Raw genomic sequence first — 18,472 nt, 5'->3', positions numbered from 1 at the left:
TGTTTTCCTCAAGCTGTTTCACTGGCTTCACATGATTTTTCTTGCCCATCTCCCCCTCCTGAAATCTTAAATGTCCTTCCACCTCAGATGCTGCCTTCTGGATGGTCTTTTCCTGTTTAATTGGATAGGATTTCTTGTCCTTTAAATTCCCCAAACACTTCATTTGTACTCTTTTCATGGGACCTTTCCTTTTCTCATGTTCTCTTACAGTCATGTGTATATTTACCCTTTTTAATTTCACTATTGCATGTATTAATGTAAGAGATATTTGCTAAGTTCCTGTGATGTGCCAGGTACTGGATTTGGCCTGGTTCTTCCAGTATAAGATAGACAGAGTCCCTGTCCTCACAGAAATGGAACATTCTAGATGTAAAATTAATCTCTGAAGTTATCTTCTAGAGCAGGTCAACCTCAGTCACTATAAAGATTTTGGGCCAGATAATTTCGTGTTAAGCGGGAGCCATCTTGTACATTGTAGTGTGATTAGTACTGTTGGTGGCCTGTACCCAATAGCTGCCAACAGTACCTCTCCCCAACTCTGATAACCAAAAATGTCTCTAGACATTGACAAATGTTTTCTGGGCAAAAAGTCATCCCTGGTTGAGACCCACTGCTTTACAATGTTTATCAAACTTCTTTTTATCAATTAATGTTGGTTGAATTAGTTGAAATAACATTTTTCATCTTCCCACTAGGTATAGGCCACTATCATTGACTTTAGTGATTGCAGAAAGAACCGAAGATAAGGTATGGGTTTGAATGACATTTTTGGATGTGTCTTCTACTTACTAAGGTTTTGAACTGCAGCTTGTGTGTCACTGTGTGTCTCTTTTATTGATGGGAGAAACAAATGAATTAACCCACAGAGCATTATTAGCATGTTACCTGGCACAAAGTGCAGAGTAAATGTTCAACAAGTCTCCAGTGTAAGCAGCCTAGGGGATGAAGTGTCTTCTTTTGTTAGGTTACAGTGGGAACATTAGCAGGCTGAGAGACACACATACACTTAGCCCTAAATCGGCATTATACATGGGTTTTCTCTTCTCCTCTCCTCTTCTCTTTTCTTTTCAGGCTTGACACCTGAGATGAAGAGTCACATGCTGTACTGACTGAGACAGCCAGGCCCCCAAATTGACATTATGTAGATTAAACATAAAGTTTGAAGGGGTTTTGGGAAATAATGAACAGAGACAACTATGGTTATTTGGGAGGGGGCGGTATTTTTTTTGGAGGAAGTGAGTTTCTAGTTAGACTTTGAAAACTTTAAAGGGTGTACATTAATGGAGAAGAGGGGATGCAAGGTCAAATGCTTAGGTAGTTTTCTAAAAAACTTCAGAATAATAGTGGTGTTTAGCCAGGATAACCATCTACCCTGTTTTGTGGGCCTCGTTAATTATCCCAGTCATCCCAGGTCACAAATGTGGACTTACCATTTATAAGTAAAGTTCTTTGTTTAGCATGCCCTATGTCTTTAGATCAGCAGAATTGTGCTCATGGAAATTCAAACGTTTGTTTATCATTTGGAGTCAATCCCTCCTGGGGCCTTCTTACTTAGCCTTTGGGAACTCAGCTTTGGTTGCATTTGTTATTCCATAGGGGCTTTTGTGATTAAGCCTTCTAGGTTTTAATGGAGAGTTCATTCCCTTCTCTATAGTTTACTGTTGTTTTGGTTAAGAATATGTTGATGTGAATGGAGCTAGCTGATAATTTTCAGGAGACCAAGAAAGAGACTATAAGATTTAGGCAATTTTATAGTCCTGGAATTTTCAGTAGCATTTACAACTCAATGTACAGCAGAATAAAGCAATACACGGGAGACTTTTGTAGTGAAGTTTAGCAATTCTATAATTTGGGGTAAAATAAAAAACTGATCTGGCTGACACCTTCTGTTTTTTTCTCCTCAAAAACTGAGCATACCAATGTAATTGCTTAAATCTAAGTTCTTGTCTCATGGCTTTCATTCAATACAAATATGCCTCATATACCACTCTGTTAATCTGTGCTACTTTGCTCCCATTTGGGGAAGAAGTCTTTAATACTGTCACCCCCTTTTTCCTCCTATAGCTCACCTTGCTTTTAATGAGAGATTCCTTGAGGATACTGGGAAGGATGTCAGTGAATAACATTGTTTTTACCAGGATGGACAGAAATTTAAGCTTAACTGGAGGAGGCACAAGCTTCCCCCACTTCCTTTTTCCTTGATTCTTCTCCTAGCTACCACCTCATTTGATAAGCTGATGCTCCAAGAATCACTACTTTTCTTTGCCTTTTTTTTTTAATAGGCACATATTGAAATATAACGTTATATTAGTTGCAGGTGTACAATTGTACAATGTACAATAAATGTACAATCATTGTACAAATATACAATGATCTGATATTTATATATACAATGAAGGGATCACCACAATAAGTCTAATTGAGATCTGTCACAGTAAATAGTTGCAGTTTTTTTTAATGATGAGAATTTTTAGAATCTACTCTTAGCAAACTTTCAAATATGCAATACGGTATTATTAACTGTACTCACCATGTTGTCCATTATATCCCCATGACTTACTTATTTTATAAATGAAATTTTGTACCTTTGATTCCCTAAACCCATTTTTGCCCAGTTCCACTCCCACCAATCTCCTGACTCTGAAAACCACCAGTCTGTTCTCTGTATCTATGAGAGAGGCTTCTTCTTTTTTAAACATTCCACATAGAAGTGAGATCATACAGTGTTTGTCTTTCTCTGTCTGACTTCACTTAGCATAATGGTCTCAAAGTCCATCTACAAGAATCACAATTTCTCAAGAAGACAAAGAACTTTTTTGGAACTCCCCCTTTTTCTCACCTGTCCTCCACTGTTACCTGTTACGCACTTTCGGGAAGCAAGGGCTTCCCAGCCACACAACTGTCAGGCTTTCCATCCTTGGCTCTTTTACTTACTTGCTTTCCTATGTTGGGCAGGTATTTTATACTCTGCTTCACTGAGTTATTGTGAGGACCAAATGCATTATGTATGTAAAGACTTAGCATATCCTTGCAACAGAGTTTAAAAAATTCAGTTATTATTCATATTAGCTGCTAACTGTTCGAATCTTGTTTTCTAGGATATTCTTCATACATAGTGAAGATGCTTTTGCTTGTAGGTAAAACTGACTTCTAATCTTTATTTATTTTTAAAGTTTATTTATTTATTTGAGAGAGAGAGGGAGAGAGAGAGAGCGCAAAAGAGAACAAGCGAGCCGGAACACAGGTGTGGGAGACCTCCAGAGGGAGAGGAAAAAGCAGACTCCCTGCTGAGCAGGGAGCCGTGGGATCATAACCTGAAAGGAAGCCAGACACTAAACTGACTGAGCCACCCAGGTGCCCCAAGACCGGCTTCTAATCTTTAAATACAACAGTGACCTGAAAGTAAACATGCTCAGTCAAAGATTATTTGTTTCATGTTTGGTGGTGTTTCAAACCCTTACAAATGAAAGTCAAATATTAGCAATATTTGTAGAAACATTATAATACTGAATTATAATATGGAAAGGGGTAAAAGGGTATGTGGGGGCAGTGGCAAAGAGAAATTTGGAGGATGGAATAGGGGATGGAAACAAACTTTGAAGCAAAAAAGGAAACAGTAAGAAAAGGGAGTTACAGCACCTTCCTCCCTAGCATTAACAGCATCTGGAGAATTTCTGGGTCTGTTCAATTCATGCCTCACACAGTGAGCTAGACTGACTCTGACACCACCAGTGTGCAGTTTCCCAGGAAATGGAAAATTCAGCAACCATAGTCCAAGCAACCAGAGAAGGGGCCAGGGGTAATAGAGCAGAGATGGGGTCTGGGAACCCAGATAAAAAGGACTCTCTGTTGCTTTCAAGGCTTAAGCAGCTTCTCCAGAGTCTAAGGAAGGCTAAAGCTGGGCGCAAGTGTAGGGCACACTGAAGCAGTAACTTCTAACTCAGGGAATGGAACAAAATGCCAAGGCAGGTGAATGAAATGGGTTTTGTAATTGAGGTTTGTAACTGAGCAATTAATGTTTACTTGTGATCTGCTCACTGATTTTTAGTTGTATAATTTCTATTTTTTTTAAAAAATATTTTATTTATTTATTTGACAGACAGAGATCACAGGTAGGCAGAGAGGCAGGCAGAGAGAGAGAGAGAGAGAGGAGGAAGCAGGCTCCCTGCTGAGTAGAGAGCCCGATGTGGGGCTCGCTCCCAGGACCCTGGGATCATGACCTGACCCGAAGGCAGAGGCTTTAATCCACTGAGCCACCCAGGCGCCCCTAATTTCTATTTTTTAACTTCTTAATAAAATGTAACTTTATGGTAAGGTGCTTTCCCTGGATTGGTGATATTCTCATGAATAGTGGGGAAGGTGAGGCAATGCAGGGAGGAGCCACCAGGGCGATGGCACGGGTCTTTGGAACTATTTCACGAAACTAATACCTGGAGAAATTTGTTTGAAATTTGAAAAAATGTCACACTTTATATAGCATATCCAGATATACAAAGCACTTTTACATATGTAATCTTTCTTGTTTCTCACAGCAGCTCTGTAAAAAACAGATTTTCCTTTAGAACAAAATTTAGTTTAAACTTTCATTTATAATGAAAATGTGTATTGGTATATATTTGGTATACATTGGTCTATACATGTTGCTACTTTCATAAATGGAATCTCCATGGCAATTATTTACCTAATGGAAGTTATTTTTACTTAGTGCCAAATGACAAGTTTCAGAATGGGACTGGAACAAAAGAATGGAGATCCAAAGTTGAATTAACTTCGATACCAGTTGCTTTTTAACTTGTATTAAGTCAGCTCTTTAACTTATGAAATAATCTCTTATTTTTAAAAAAGATTTATTTGTTTAGTTGAGAGAGAGAGAGAGAGAAAGAGAGCACAAGTGGGTTGGGGGGCAGAAGGAGAGAGAGAGAGAGGATCTCAAGCAGACTTCCTGCTGAGTGCAGATTCTGACCTGACTGGGGGCTAGATCTCACAACCTTGAGATCGTGACCTGAACTGAAATCAGGAGCTGGATGCTTAACTGACTGAGCTGCCCGGGCACCCCAAATTATCTCTAATTTTGAATGCTTAGACTAGATTATGAGATCAAGGATTTTGTAAATTGAGAAGAACATTCCCCCCCCCGCTTTTACCAAGTTGTGAGTCTAATAAAACTTGTTAAGAAGGACCCCAATTTCTGCTATGTGGCTCCCAAAGATTTCAAACACATATTTTAGAATGAATGGCTTAAGAAGGTGGTAATGTTACCTTAGAATTGGCAAACTGTTTATCTAAATATAAATGTAAAATACTCATTATATGGATAAATTGATCTAATTTTGATGCCTTTGAGTTTACCCTTTAAACTCTACCTGTAAAAATTTATTTAGAAGATGTGATAGGAATATCATAGAACTTTGTAGAAGTTATTTATAGAATAGCTTTGTAGAAGGGTATTTTACTTGGCCAAATTTCTAAGAGAGGACACATTCAGCTTTATATAACACACACACACACACACACACGCACACACACACTCCTGCTTCATGGTATATTCCAAAAAGAACTGATAGTTTAGGAGATATTTAAAAACCTAGGATCTTTTTTAGGCTAGTCATATCTCTTATGGTTTCAACTCAGTAACATTTATTTATGATCCATAAGTTTAGAATGTTTAGGGGAATTTGTGTCAAAATTTTAGACAAAATAATGCACAAAAATAGTTTAATTTGTGTATGCAGGAGAAAAGGGGCTGCTGAAAAAGTTGACATATTTCTACTTGGCTTCTCTGCCCTGAAACAGCCTTGAAATCCTGGATAATACAAATAATCATACAATTTGCTCTGGATGTTTGATTATGGGCATATTGTTCCTACACTGAGAGCGTGACGCTTTCAATCATGTCTTGGATTTGTAAATATAGAAACAATGTTCTTAACATAGTGTGCTTTCATTTAGAAGCAGAGCCAATTACATAGGTTTTGTTCTTTGTCTGGAGATGATGGTATGCTAATCAGGGCTAGACAAGAAAATCTGAATCAAGGGATAAATGACTGATGAGAAATGAGAAGGCCGTCATGGCCCAGGAACAAGGTTTCTTCCAGTGCTTCAGTCTGTTGTTACTGGGTGAATGGCATCCCTGGGAGTTGGAGACAAAACAAGAGGGAGGGAAAGAGTAAGAGTAGAGGAAGAGAAGATGTGAATCTGGATTAAAGGCTGGTTCACATATCCACAATTGATTTGGAAATAAGTAGAATTCACCTAAGAACCATTACCCTGATACGCTTTGTTCAACTTCAGAATTAAAATGATTCGGTTAAAATATCACAAACCAGTGGTTGTCAGCCAGGCATAATTTTGGCAAAGTATGAAGACACTTTTCGTTGTCTTGAGGTGGGGTGCTATTGGTGTTTAATGGTCAGAGGCTAAAGATACTGCTACACATCCAGTAATACACAGGACACTCTTCTACTATAACAAATTATCCAGCTCAACATATCAATAGTGCTGAGGTTAAGAAAACTAGCCATGGGTCATATTTTTAATAGGTGCTTATTGGTGAGACTACTGCTTTGTTCAAAGCAATTTGTCCAAGTCTTTTATCAACATATGTGAGAGAGAAGGTGATGGTAGTACTATCTTTCTTTCTTTCTGATTGTGTATTACTTTCCTTTACCCTTTCCTATAATGAGAAGCAACATGGCAGGGGAAAAGGTACCCATGGGCTTTGGAGTGACTGATTCTGTAATGTGATGATCATAAAAAATGTACCTCAAGAATGTATGAGAGGATTAAATGAAATTATAGATGTTAAGGGCATATAATGAACACAAATATTAGCTCTTACTCTGTTAGCAGAAGACCTTCAGAAAGTTAACCTCAGCAAGCTTCCATTTTCAATTGAATAAATTAGAGATAGTAATAGCTTGTGGAGATACAGTGAGGACTGATTGTAAGTGCCTCACCAATTGTTTGACCTAAACAGGCACTCAAGGCATAATAGCTACTGTTGTTATTTTTATCATGAGAGTTCATTTCCAAAAATATGTCTAAGAGCACAGTCAAAAGTAGATATTACTGAAGGCAGTGGGGAGAACAAGAGAATATGAACTGAGGTGAGAGAAACCTGTAGTTTTAGCCCTGGCAAAGCTGTGTAATTTTAAATAACATGGTTCCCAGTTTCCAATTTGAGCCATTTCATAGTTCTGGTGCATATCAAGTGCAATAGCCATTGTGGAGTGCCTGGCACAGAGCCTGGTATATATTGAGTGTTCAGAATGTGGTAGTTTCTCTTTCTTCCTGGCCCAAGGGACTTCATCTGTACTTCATGAACTAGAACATTGTTTTAACCTAGGATCCATTGGAAGCAGAGGCTGAAGTGAAAGATGATATATGGGATATTTTGGAATGTGATTCCAGAGAGCAGTAGTGAAGAAACTGGAAAAAGGGGGGGCGCCTGGGTGGCTCAGTGGGTTAAGCCTCTGCCTTCGGCTCAGGTCATGATCCCAGGGTCCTGGGATCGAGCCCCGCATTGGGCTCTCTGCTCAGCGGGAAGCCTGCTTCCTCCTCTCTCTCTCTGCCTGCCTCTCTGCCTACTGCCTACTTGTGATCTCTCTCTCTGTCAAATAAATAAATAAAATCTTAAAAAAAAAAAAAAAGAAACTGGAAAAAGGGAAAACCAAGGCAAGGAGGTGCTAGTGTGTAGTCTCTGCTTGGACGATGGTACTCAATTCTTTGGTATGTTCCAAGAGCCTAGGAGAATTTTCCTTTTCTTTATCATGTCTTTTGATGAGCAGAAGTTTTAATTTTGAGGAAGTCCAATTAGCCATTTTTTAAAAAAAATTGGTTAATGTTTTGTGTCCTAAGAACTCATTGCTTATCGTCAGATCAAAAAGATAATCTTTTCTGTTTTCTTCTAATAAATGTTAGAGTTTTAATTTTTATGCTTAGGTCTATAATTCACTTTGAATTAATTTATGTGTGAGAGATAGGAGCTGAGATGAATTTTTTTTTTCTCTCACATGAATATATAGTTACAACACCATTTACTGGGGAAAAAACAACTCTGATCATTTCCTCATTGATATTTGGTGTCTTTGTCAAAATCAATTGACTATACCTGTGTGGGTCTGTTGTCGGATTCTGTGTCCTTTTCTGTTATCTATTTTTCTATATTTGCACCAATATCCCATTGTCATGATTACATCCTTATTGTAGGTATTGAAATCAGGTAGTTTAAGTTATTCAACATTGTTCTTATTTTTCAAAATTGTTTTGGCCACTGTTAATAACTTGAATTCCATATAAATTTTAAAATCAGCTTGCCAATTAAAAAAACTGCTCAGATTTTATTTGGATTGTATTGACTCTGTAGATCAGTTAGGGGAAGATGATATTTTAATAATGTTAATTCTTCCAAATCATGAAGCTTTTATTACATTTTTTCTCTGAAAGTTTTTCCTAATAAAGGGATTTAAAATGATGCATTTCCCTTTAAACACTGCTTTTGTTGCATTCTATAAATTTTGTTATGTTGTGTTTCATTATCATTCAATTAGAAGTATTTTCTAGTTTTCCTTGTCATTTTTCTTTGGATGATGCATTGTTTAGAAGTGTGTTGTTTGACTTTCAATTTCTTGGTTTTTTTTTTCGATGTCCTATTATTATTATTATTTAATTTGATTTTTCTTATTCTGAGAACACTATATCAACCTTTTGAAATTTATTGAGACTTTGTTTTTTATTTTTTAAGATTTATTATTTATTTTTAAAGTGAGTGAGAGAGAATGAGCATGCACGAACAGAGGGAGGGGCAGAGGGAGAGAGAGAGAGAGAGAATCTTTAGCAGACTCCCTGCTGAGTGGGGAGCCTAACAGGCTTGATCCCAAGACCCTGAAATCATGACCTGAGCTGAAGTCAGATGCTTAACTAGTCACCCATGCACCCCTGAGACTTAATTTAGGGCTTAACATATAGTCTATTTGAAGAATATTCTACGCTCATTTGAAAATAATGTGAATTCTGAACTTCTTGGGTATTGCTAGATATTAAGTCAAGTTGTGAATAATATTCAGATCTTCTGTATCCTTACAACTTTTTAAAAATCTCTTTGTCCTATCAATTACTGAGAGATAAATGATAAAATATTTAATCATGATTGTGGATTTTTGTCTTTTTTCTTTTAGGTTTATAAATATTTGCTCTATATGTAGAGTGCATATACACATTTAGGTGCATGTACACATTTAGGATTATAATGTCTTCCTGGTGAATTAACTCTTTTTTTATTACAAGATACTACTACTTGTCCCTGGAAATATGTATAGTTTTGAAGTCCACTTTGGTGTAAATCTAGTGATTTTAAATTCTGTTTGCATTGTCACTTTCTCTCTCTCTCTTTTCTTTTTTCTCTCAACTGATTTTTATCTTTATATTTAAAGTGTGTGCCTTGTCTACAGCATGTAGTTAGGTCTTGATGTTTAGTCATTCTGAGTCTCTTCCTCTTAACTGGAGAATTTAATCCATTTACATTGATTGTACTTACTGGTATGGTTTAGTTTATATCTGCTATTTTGCTATTTGTTTTCAATTTGCCCCATCGATTTTTGGTTCTTCTCTTCCACCCTTGTTTTTATTTAATCTAGTCCTTTTTTTTTAAAAATTCAGTCTTATGTTTTATATTTCCTGTTGTTCTTTTAGTTTATTTATTGATGGGTGCTCTAGGAATTACAATAGACACCCTTAAATTACTATGGTCTACTCAGAATGAGGAGTGAATCACTTCATATAAAATGTGAGAAAATTCAATATTATAAATCCACTTATATCTCTTTCCCTTTTTTGCTGTTGTTGCTATATATTATTTTGCTTTACATATGTTATAAGCCCCCATGTTATTATGTTATTATTTTGTTTTGAACAGTATGTTGTCCTTTAAGGAAATTTAAAAAAGAAAAAAAAGGTAGATCTTTATATATATTTACCCATATATTTACCATATGTGGTACATCTTATGCCTTCATATAGATCCAAGTTTCCATCTGCTATCATTCCTTTGAACCTGGAGATTTATTTATTTATGTATTTCTACTGTTGAAAAATTTTCTCAGCTCTAATCTGAAAGTTTATTTTATTCTAATTTTGAAAGGTTTTCTCTAGACATAGAATTCTAGTTGCCCTTGCTCTTTGAGCTTTACAAGATGTCCTTACATTGTGTCTGTTCTTCACTGATTCTGTTGAGAAGTGAGTCATCACTATTGCTGTCATCCCATATGTGATATGTCATTTTTCTCTTACCTTTGATTTTGAAGTGATTAGCTATGTTTTTCTTTATATTCCTCTTGCTTGAGGTTCACTGAACTTCTTGGATCTATAAGTTAATTTTAGAATCAAATTTACCCCAATTACAGTAAAATTTAGTAGCTTGAAACAATAACATTTATTAACTCACAGTTTCTGGAGGTTGGGAGTTTGGGCTAGAATCTTGACCATTATCTTGATTATACAGACATCTTTGTTTTATTTCCAGTTTCAGAGGGAAAGCTTTCAACATTTCACTATTGACTATGATGTTTGTTGTAGGTTTTTTGTTTAGTTTTTCTAAGGTACCCCATATCATCTTTAGGAAGTTCTCAAGTCCCATTCTATCTAGTTTGCTGATAGTTTTTAATATGAATAGAAATTTCATTTTATCAATGTTCTTTCTACATTTATTTGAATGATTCTTTTTCTTTATTTTGTTAACATGTTGAAATATAATGATTGTCTTTAAAAAAATTAAACCAACTTTGTATTCCTAGAGTAAATCCAGTTTGATCATTATGAATTATCTTGATTTACATATCTGGATTCAGTTTACTAATATTTTTATCATGATTTTTTCATCTATGTTCATGGGAGACACTGATCTGTAATTTTTTTCTTATAATATCCTTGTCAAGTTTTGTGTCAAGGCTATTCTATTCCCATAAAACAAGTTGGTACGTTTCCCCCTTTTTTCTATTTTCTGAAAGAAATCAGCAAATCTTATTAATAAGTGGCAAAGCTAATATTCAAACCATGAAGGTTGGCTTCAAAATCTATGCTTTTAATTATAGTGCTTTGTTGACTTTCCTCTTAATTCCTCTCTTTCTCTCTCAATATGCATATCCCAAGCCTCAGTTCTCCCAGGGAAACACAAAGAGTACCATCTAACATGGTACTCTTTGCAATACTAATGCAATACTTGCATTAAAGGAGAGAAATCCTGAGATTGGGGCCCAAAACTTTTCTAATGGGCAGTAAACATGACTGTCCTTTGCTCTGGACAGGCCTTCTTTTAGTTTTGAAATGCATCACACACCTGGTACCTTCAGAAACTGTACACAGTGTTTCCTCTGCTAAAACTACCTTCTCCAAACCCAAGTTCTTCACAGTTCATCCCTAAGATGTCAGTCTAAGTACCTCTTCCTCACAGAAGACTTCTTTGACTCCAGTGGTTTGGGGAGGTCACTTTCTTCATTAGTGCTCTTTTTTTGCACACCTTCTTCTTCTCTGTAATATATAATTACAACTGTAAGGAAATAATTCACTGTGTCAAGTTTGTGTCTCCAGCTTGAATATAAACTCCTTGAGGGTAGAGACTGTGTCATTCTTATTCATGACACCTAATACATATTTATCGAATGTCTGAATTCTCTAAGTTCCTTTTTTTAAATTAAAATATTTAAAAAAGATTTTATTTATTTATTTGAGAGAAGGATTACACACAAGCAGGGTGGGGGTAGGGGTGGGGTAGGTGAGTGGGGTAGAGGAAGAGGGAGAAACAGACTCCCAGCGGAGCAGGGAGTCCAAAGCAGGGCTCCATCCCAGGACTTGAGCCAAAGGCAGACATTTAACTGACTAAGGGCACACATATATTACTGCAGTTTTGTGGATGGATAGAAGGGTTGACAACATAATACATATTTTCACTTTTCCAAAAGATTCCACTAAGTTCATCTCTTGATCTACTTTTTGCTTTCTATTACTACAACAACCTCACTTGACCTTCATACATGTGTATCTATTGGCTTGAGTCTCTCACAAAGTGGGAGGGAATAGGGCTAGGAAGGAAGTTGCTAATGAAAGGTAGCCTGGATCATGGACAATAGAGACACTAGAAATAATAAAGAGTAGTATATTGTATATGCTATAATATAGAGTAATAATAGTAATATATAATAATGCTACAATATATAATAATAATAATACATAATAGTAATAGAGTAAATAGCTAATATTTACTGAACACTTAATATATGCCAGACACTTCAGTAGTATTCTACACATCTTCATTTAATCTTCATGGCATTATTGTAATATAGTTCAGTTATTATCACCATTTTATAGGTAAGAAACTGAAACTCGAAGAGACTAAGTTACACTCTTAAGGTCACAGAGCCAGTGAGTGGCAAGGCTAGGACTTGAACCCATATCAGCATGACTCCAAGAATCCATGCTCTTACCTACTGAACCATAGACTGCCTTATATAATTTCCACTGGTTGTCAAAATATGGTGAGAATCCTTAGGAAAGAGATTATAAAGTGATTTCTTTGATCTAATTTCAGTTCTACAGTGACAAGCAAATCTTTGTGATAAAGAAAATATTCAGATTTAGAACTGCAAGTGCCTTTCTAGCTGGCTCAAAATTATTTGGCTTTGTGATGGGGTTAGTTCTATGATTCTAATTAAACTTTTTCAGTTTTCTTAACGGTTGGTTAATCTTAAGCTTTAAAAAAGAAATCGTAATTTAGCAGCTCAAAAGATGAGTTTACCACTAAATGCACAAATATAAGTACATATAACTTTTTCAGGAGAAAACTCAGTCAAGTTCTTGGGTAAAAGACATTCCTTCAACATACACTGCAACAGCAGTGTAATGACTGCTCACCAGAAATTCCAGTGTCACTAAAAATTCCTACTTCGGATAAGATTAAATCCTTTATTACTCTGGTTATTGTAGAGATGGTGCCAAGACAGGGAAGTCTTATGAAAGACTTTTATTTTTCCATGGAATATGTTAATATTTATTTAATTAAACTCATAACCCTTTGTTTAGAATGTATTTATAGAAAAGGGAGAAAAACAGACTCTGCAATTAGTTTTCTTGTATCTAGGACAAGCTTGTTATAACAGTCATGGGACATATTTTACGGGTGCTATTTCGGCATTGACTATTTTGAAAACTAGGAGAAAAATGCTTTAAAGTCAATACTGTCCAATTTAAAAATACTGAGTTGGACCATATACCATAACATATATTTAACCATTTCCAATTTCTTTTGAATCAGGTATGTGCATTGACTTTCCATTTTAGAGATGGCTCAATTATCTTGGTATTCTTACATTTTTAACAAATGTCTAAAAGGATTATAATACTGTTTTTTCTTCTCCTTTCAGAGGCCTACTGAGACAATGACTGCATCTTAATGTCCCTTGTGCTCGCCATCCTGTATATGATCATTTTGACTACCTAGGGTATAACTCAGCATTAGTGGCTTGACTGACTGTCCTTTAGGGCTGTCAGAACTTGGTAACTCTCTTCCCCTCCATTTTCTCTCTTCCCTCCCTCATAATATCTTATTTAAAGATATTATTTATTTATCTGACAGACAGAGATTACAAGTAGGCAGAGAGGCAGGCAGAGAGAGAGAGAGAGAGAGAGAGAGGAGGAAGCAGGCTCCCCGCTGAGCAGAGAGCCCAATGCGGGGCTCAATCCCAGGACCCTGGGATCACGACCTGAGCCAAAGGCAGGTGCCCACTGAGCCACCCAGGTGCCCCTTCCCTCCCTCATTCTTAAAAATTTGGATATAAGAAAGATAATATACAGTAGAAAAGGGTAGGCTACATAAGAGTTACAACTGAGTACTATGGGAAGACAGAAGATATACTAGGTTTAGGGAAAATCAAGGGGACTTGCTGCATGAGGTGCCATCAAGTTAGACAATTTAGACAGAGATCAGAGGAAGGATTTCTAGCATGTGCAAAGACATGTGGTGTGTTGTTCAAGTATTTGATAGGTGATTAAAAATATTAAAAAAATAAAATAAGTACATATTTAATTAAAATGAGAAAACCACAAGTTTTCTTAAGTGATTTGAGTTATTGGCTAGGTCTTAGATGGGAACAATTTTCTATACACAGAACCTCTGACAGATCCATTATTTGAAGAAAGACTTTATTTTCCCTTTAGCTCTTGCCCAGGGGCTTATGGTCCTACCAAAATGCCCTTTGGCAGCAACTGTGGCTGACAAAAAATGAGGAGATTGGATGTCAATTGGCTGTCATAACCTGGTTAGATTTGTCATTGTCCTCATAGCACTCTGAGACACTTGAAGCACATATCACAATGGCAATAATGAATTATTCATCTAATTACTGTTTTAATGTCTGTCTTTATTGCAAATCTATTGAGTTTGTAAAGGAAGGGACCCATTTGGTTGCTGTAACTCTATACTGAACGTAGTGCCTGGCACGTAGTGGGTGCTTAGTAAATAATTGTGGAATGAATGGTTTGCCCTCAACCATTCATAACCGAGATGAAAATGAAAGCACAGTAAGTTTTTAAAAATTTATCTAAAATATATGTTATATAAGGGAGTGATAGGTAATTATGTTTGGAAGATAATTTAGTATCAGATCCTTAAGGAATCTGAGTATTAAAGGCTTAGTACTGAGGTGTCTGACTGACTCAGTTGGTTAAGCCTTCAACTCTTGATTTCAGCTCAGGTCATGAATTCAGGGTTATGAGATCGAAACCCAGGTTGAGCTCTGTGCTCAGTGGGGAATCTGCTTGGATTCTCTTGCTTCCTCTTCCTCTGCAACCCCTGCCTCCTGCTCTTTCTCCCTTTCTCAAATAAATAAATCTTAAAGAAAAAAAAAAAGACTTAGTACTTATAGTACTATGGTAAGCAATATACTATTTATTTAAAAAGATTTTATTTATTTATTTATTTGACAGAGAGAGAGACAGAGATCACAAGTAGGCAGAGAGGCAGGCAGAGAGAAAGGGGGAAGCAGGCCCCCTGCCAAGCAGAGAGCCTGATGTGGGGCTCAATCCCAGGACCCTGAGATTATGACCCGAGCCGAAGGCAGAGGCTTAACCCACTGAGCCACACAGGTGCCCTGCAATAGACTATTAATTAAAAGTCTTAAGCAGGTAAGTGATGAGATCAGCTTTGTTTTATGAAAATAAATCTCTTAACATTACCTAAAGAATTAGAGTACATGAACAGGAATCCTATAGTCACAGTCACTTGGTCACATCACTATTGCTTTAGCCCTTTGCTTATAAAAGTGATCTGCAGGTAATTTTCCTTGTGTTCTGCCTGACTCCACCCCTTGGGTTCCATGTAGAAGAAAGAGTTGTGGCGGTAATATGGATGTGGGGAAGAGGAGGACAAGGCATGGAGTGGGGGTTTAAGTGGCAAGTTGGGCATAAATATATGTGCATTCTTACCACAAATTTAAGATTTATTTTGCACTTTTTCAAAAGCATGTCAGTCATTTACAAGGCAAACTTAAGGTTCTGATATGGACAGCAAAAAGGGGCTATAACACCTATGAGTGGTTAATTGGTTGAACTGAATTCAGAAATGTATGATCAGGAAATGGTTTAATTTTTCTCTAATCATTGTCTCTAATGTCTCCCTTGACTTTTCCTTTTCCTACCTTTGTCAACATCTTCACACTTCAAGAAGATCCAATAGCTCTCTGGTCAATTTCTGATATTAAACTTAGTTCAGTCCAATTCAAAACTTGAGTCTTACATCTAGTTCAGAGGTGCTCTTCTGCCTGCTACATGACCTGTAACTCAGGGAAAGATGGTTATGTGCTGTCTTTTCACACATTGGGCACTTCTAGTCCTCTTTTTCCCTCCCTCTTGTTCTTCTGGGTTATAGTTTAGAGAGGGAGGGTACACAGAAGAAAAGGGTCACAGATATTCCTACTTAGTTTATGATATTTGTAGTTCAAAATACTGACTCTTTGGGATATATTTGTGGTTTCATTAGAGGAGCCAAGGGAAATCCCTCATGGCATCATTCTTTAATGTGAATAATGTACTATATTGGGGGAATTCCTATAACTCATGATCCCAGTGATCTACCCTATAGCCATTTAATAGTGGGGTGCCCCCCCATCCTGACTAGTTTTTTATTGGCCAATGGGGTCCCAGCATGATAATTCAAGCCCATCTATCTTCCTTGGTATCCACTTGATTCTTGGGAAACTTACACACATTTGTCTTGACAAACAATAAGTAGTGGACATTCTAGTCTTGCTTCACTGTTGCTTCTTTCTTTCCTCTATTGTCTTAGGCTAGTCCCTGCAATTGCTCGTCTTCAGAATTCCCCCTTCTTAGAGTTCCCCAAGAAGAGACAGATATCAATCTCTGTGTTTATATATACTCCCCAGGTCTGGGAATCATATATCAGTTTTATCCAAGGCTTCTCTTAGCCTTTTTCCTTTGAGCCTCTTAGTAACATTGGGACCTTTGGATCCATATCTTTGTAATTATCCATCTGGGCAGTGAGTTGCTGATGTTCTTTTCTTGCAGGTCCCCTTTTATCTGTATGTCTTGTTCTCTTGAAACATTCTTGAATTGGTTTCAGTAAAAGAAAAGAGGAAACACCCTCATTCTCACTTTCATAGAAAAGAGAGGAAATGTCCCACTAAACTCACAATACAGTGATATCATAAGATTCTTCCAAAGAACCCTAGCTTTTTTGTTAGTATGGATTCATGGCATAATGGGTCTCTGGACCAGTTTTACTGTCTTTTAACAAATTCTTTGTGTATGCCCTTGGCATCTTTTTTAGGTGCCTGACATTGCTTATTTTATATTATTCTCAGCTTTGGTTCTATAAGGGAAATCCTGGACCAAATGAAAAAGACCCATTTGATTTACTAGAATATACGTAGTCCCTGTTCTGGAGGACCACAGAGTTTGGGAACTGCCCATCAAAAAAGGTGATAACAAGCAATCTCAGCAGTTAAGAAAAGAGTGACTTAATTTGTTCATTCATTCATTCATTCATTCATTCATTCATTCATTCATTCATTTCCATAAGTTAGTTACTCTTACAAGAACTGAGAATGATGTATGAGCAAATCTAAATAGTTGCTGCCTAATTGAGGTTACAGTCTAGTGGGAGACATAGACATTAAACAAGTAGATACACATATTTTTACAAATTATAATTTAGGTAAAGACCAGCATGCCACAAGAAAGAACAACATGGTACTTGATGGCCAGACTAGGTTTGGCTCATTCCTAGGGCAGTCCCCTAGAGACTTTATCAGATCATTTCCTGCAGTAACTATCAGTTGTGAGTTCTTTTTAGGAGTAAGGTTGCAATGCCGTCCAATGACAAGCAGAGTTCATCGGTTCATTAATTCATTTGATAGTAGTTTTTTAGTGTCGACCATTTGCTAGGTAACATGCAAGTGCTGAAAATACCAAAGTGTATAAAATTAAGTTCCTGCTGTCACGATTACAGTCTAATGGAAGGTAGAGCTAAATACAAAGTCAGTGTGGGGCACTAAGATGAGGATAAGCACAGAAAAGCTAGGGACTGATGACCTCCTTGCTTTTGGAGAGCAGTGGGGAGATATGCTGGGAGGTGTGACACTAAGTGGTTTCTTGAAGGATAAGGGGGTGCTGACTAGACAAAGCATTGAGAGGGGGAGAAGAAGAAGATTATTCTAGATGGTAAAGCACCATGCTCAAAGACAAGGAACCAACTGTTCTAATCAGTGAATCTCTATACTTTGGAGTTCTTTGAATAGGTTATCCCTGTGCAAAGATACTTCCTCCTAGTCCTCACAGTGACTTCTACTGTTTATCCCAATGTATCATGACATGAAAAGAGTGGGGAGCAGTGGTTTAGAAGATAGAACATGATATATTTAGGGAATTGCACAAGTGTTGAAATGTATGAGACATGGAAAGAGATGCTGACCAAATATTGGTTTAACCCATCACACTGAAATGTATATGTAACGATATTCTCATCAGTATAATCTTCAAGCTAGAAAGATCAAAAACTATAGGAATAGGGAAAAGATTTATTATTGAGTGAGTGTTACAAGCTTTTACTATCCCAACACAGTTATGAGAGATAATTTTGATTTTGTCTCCTTTGCCCACCTCCCTGAACTCAAGGAGAATGTGGTTTGGTTCCTGGACACTTATGGTGCAGAATCAGGAGGCTACTGAGAGAGGGTCAGGATTTGAGAGACCAAAGGAAAGGGGAAGGGGAACAAATGGCAAAAGCCATATTGACTCACGGTAGGGAAAGTTTTTTTTTTTTTTTTTTTTTGGAAAGTTGTTAAGAAAGTAGATTTTAAAAGTTCTTTTTTTTTTTAATTTTTTTATTTTTTATAAACATATGTTTTTATCCCCAGGGGTACAGGTCTGTGAATCACCAGGTTTACACACTTCACAGCACTCACCAAAG

General features: G+C 36.8%; 1 long non-coding RNA gene across 4 annotated transcripts in view; it reads right to left on the bottom strand.

Annotated features, from left to right (window-relative positions):
* Window positions 1–18,472, bottom strand: part of LOC116575092 — a 75,094-nt gene that overhangs the window by 1,125 nt on the left and 55,497 nt on the right. For 3 of the 4 annotated variants that reach the window (XR_004279606.1, XR_004279607.1, XR_004279604.1), the window contains 3 exons: window positions 11,434–11,523; window positions 10,288–10,360; window positions 5,624–6,130 (listed from right to left, as the gene is read on the bottom strand). This is a non-coding gene — a long non-coding RNA (uncharacterized LOC116575092). Of the gene's footprint in view, window positions 1–5,623; window positions 6,131–10,287; window positions 10,361–11,433; window positions 11,524–18,472 lie in introns of those variants that run through there. The other variant, XR_004279605.1, reaches the window with a different exon arrangement.

Source organism: Mustela erminea, chromosome 16 (assembly GCF_009829155.1).
Source record: "Mustela erminea isolate mMusErm1 chromosome 16, mMusErm1.Pri, whole genome shotgun sequence".
Classification (NCBI taxonomy): Eukaryota; Metazoa; Chordata; class Mammalia; order Carnivora; family Mustelidae; genus Mustela; species Mustela erminea.
The sequence above is the reverse complement of the archived record's forward strand: the minus strand, read 5'-3'. Positions and strand labels throughout refer to the sequence as shown.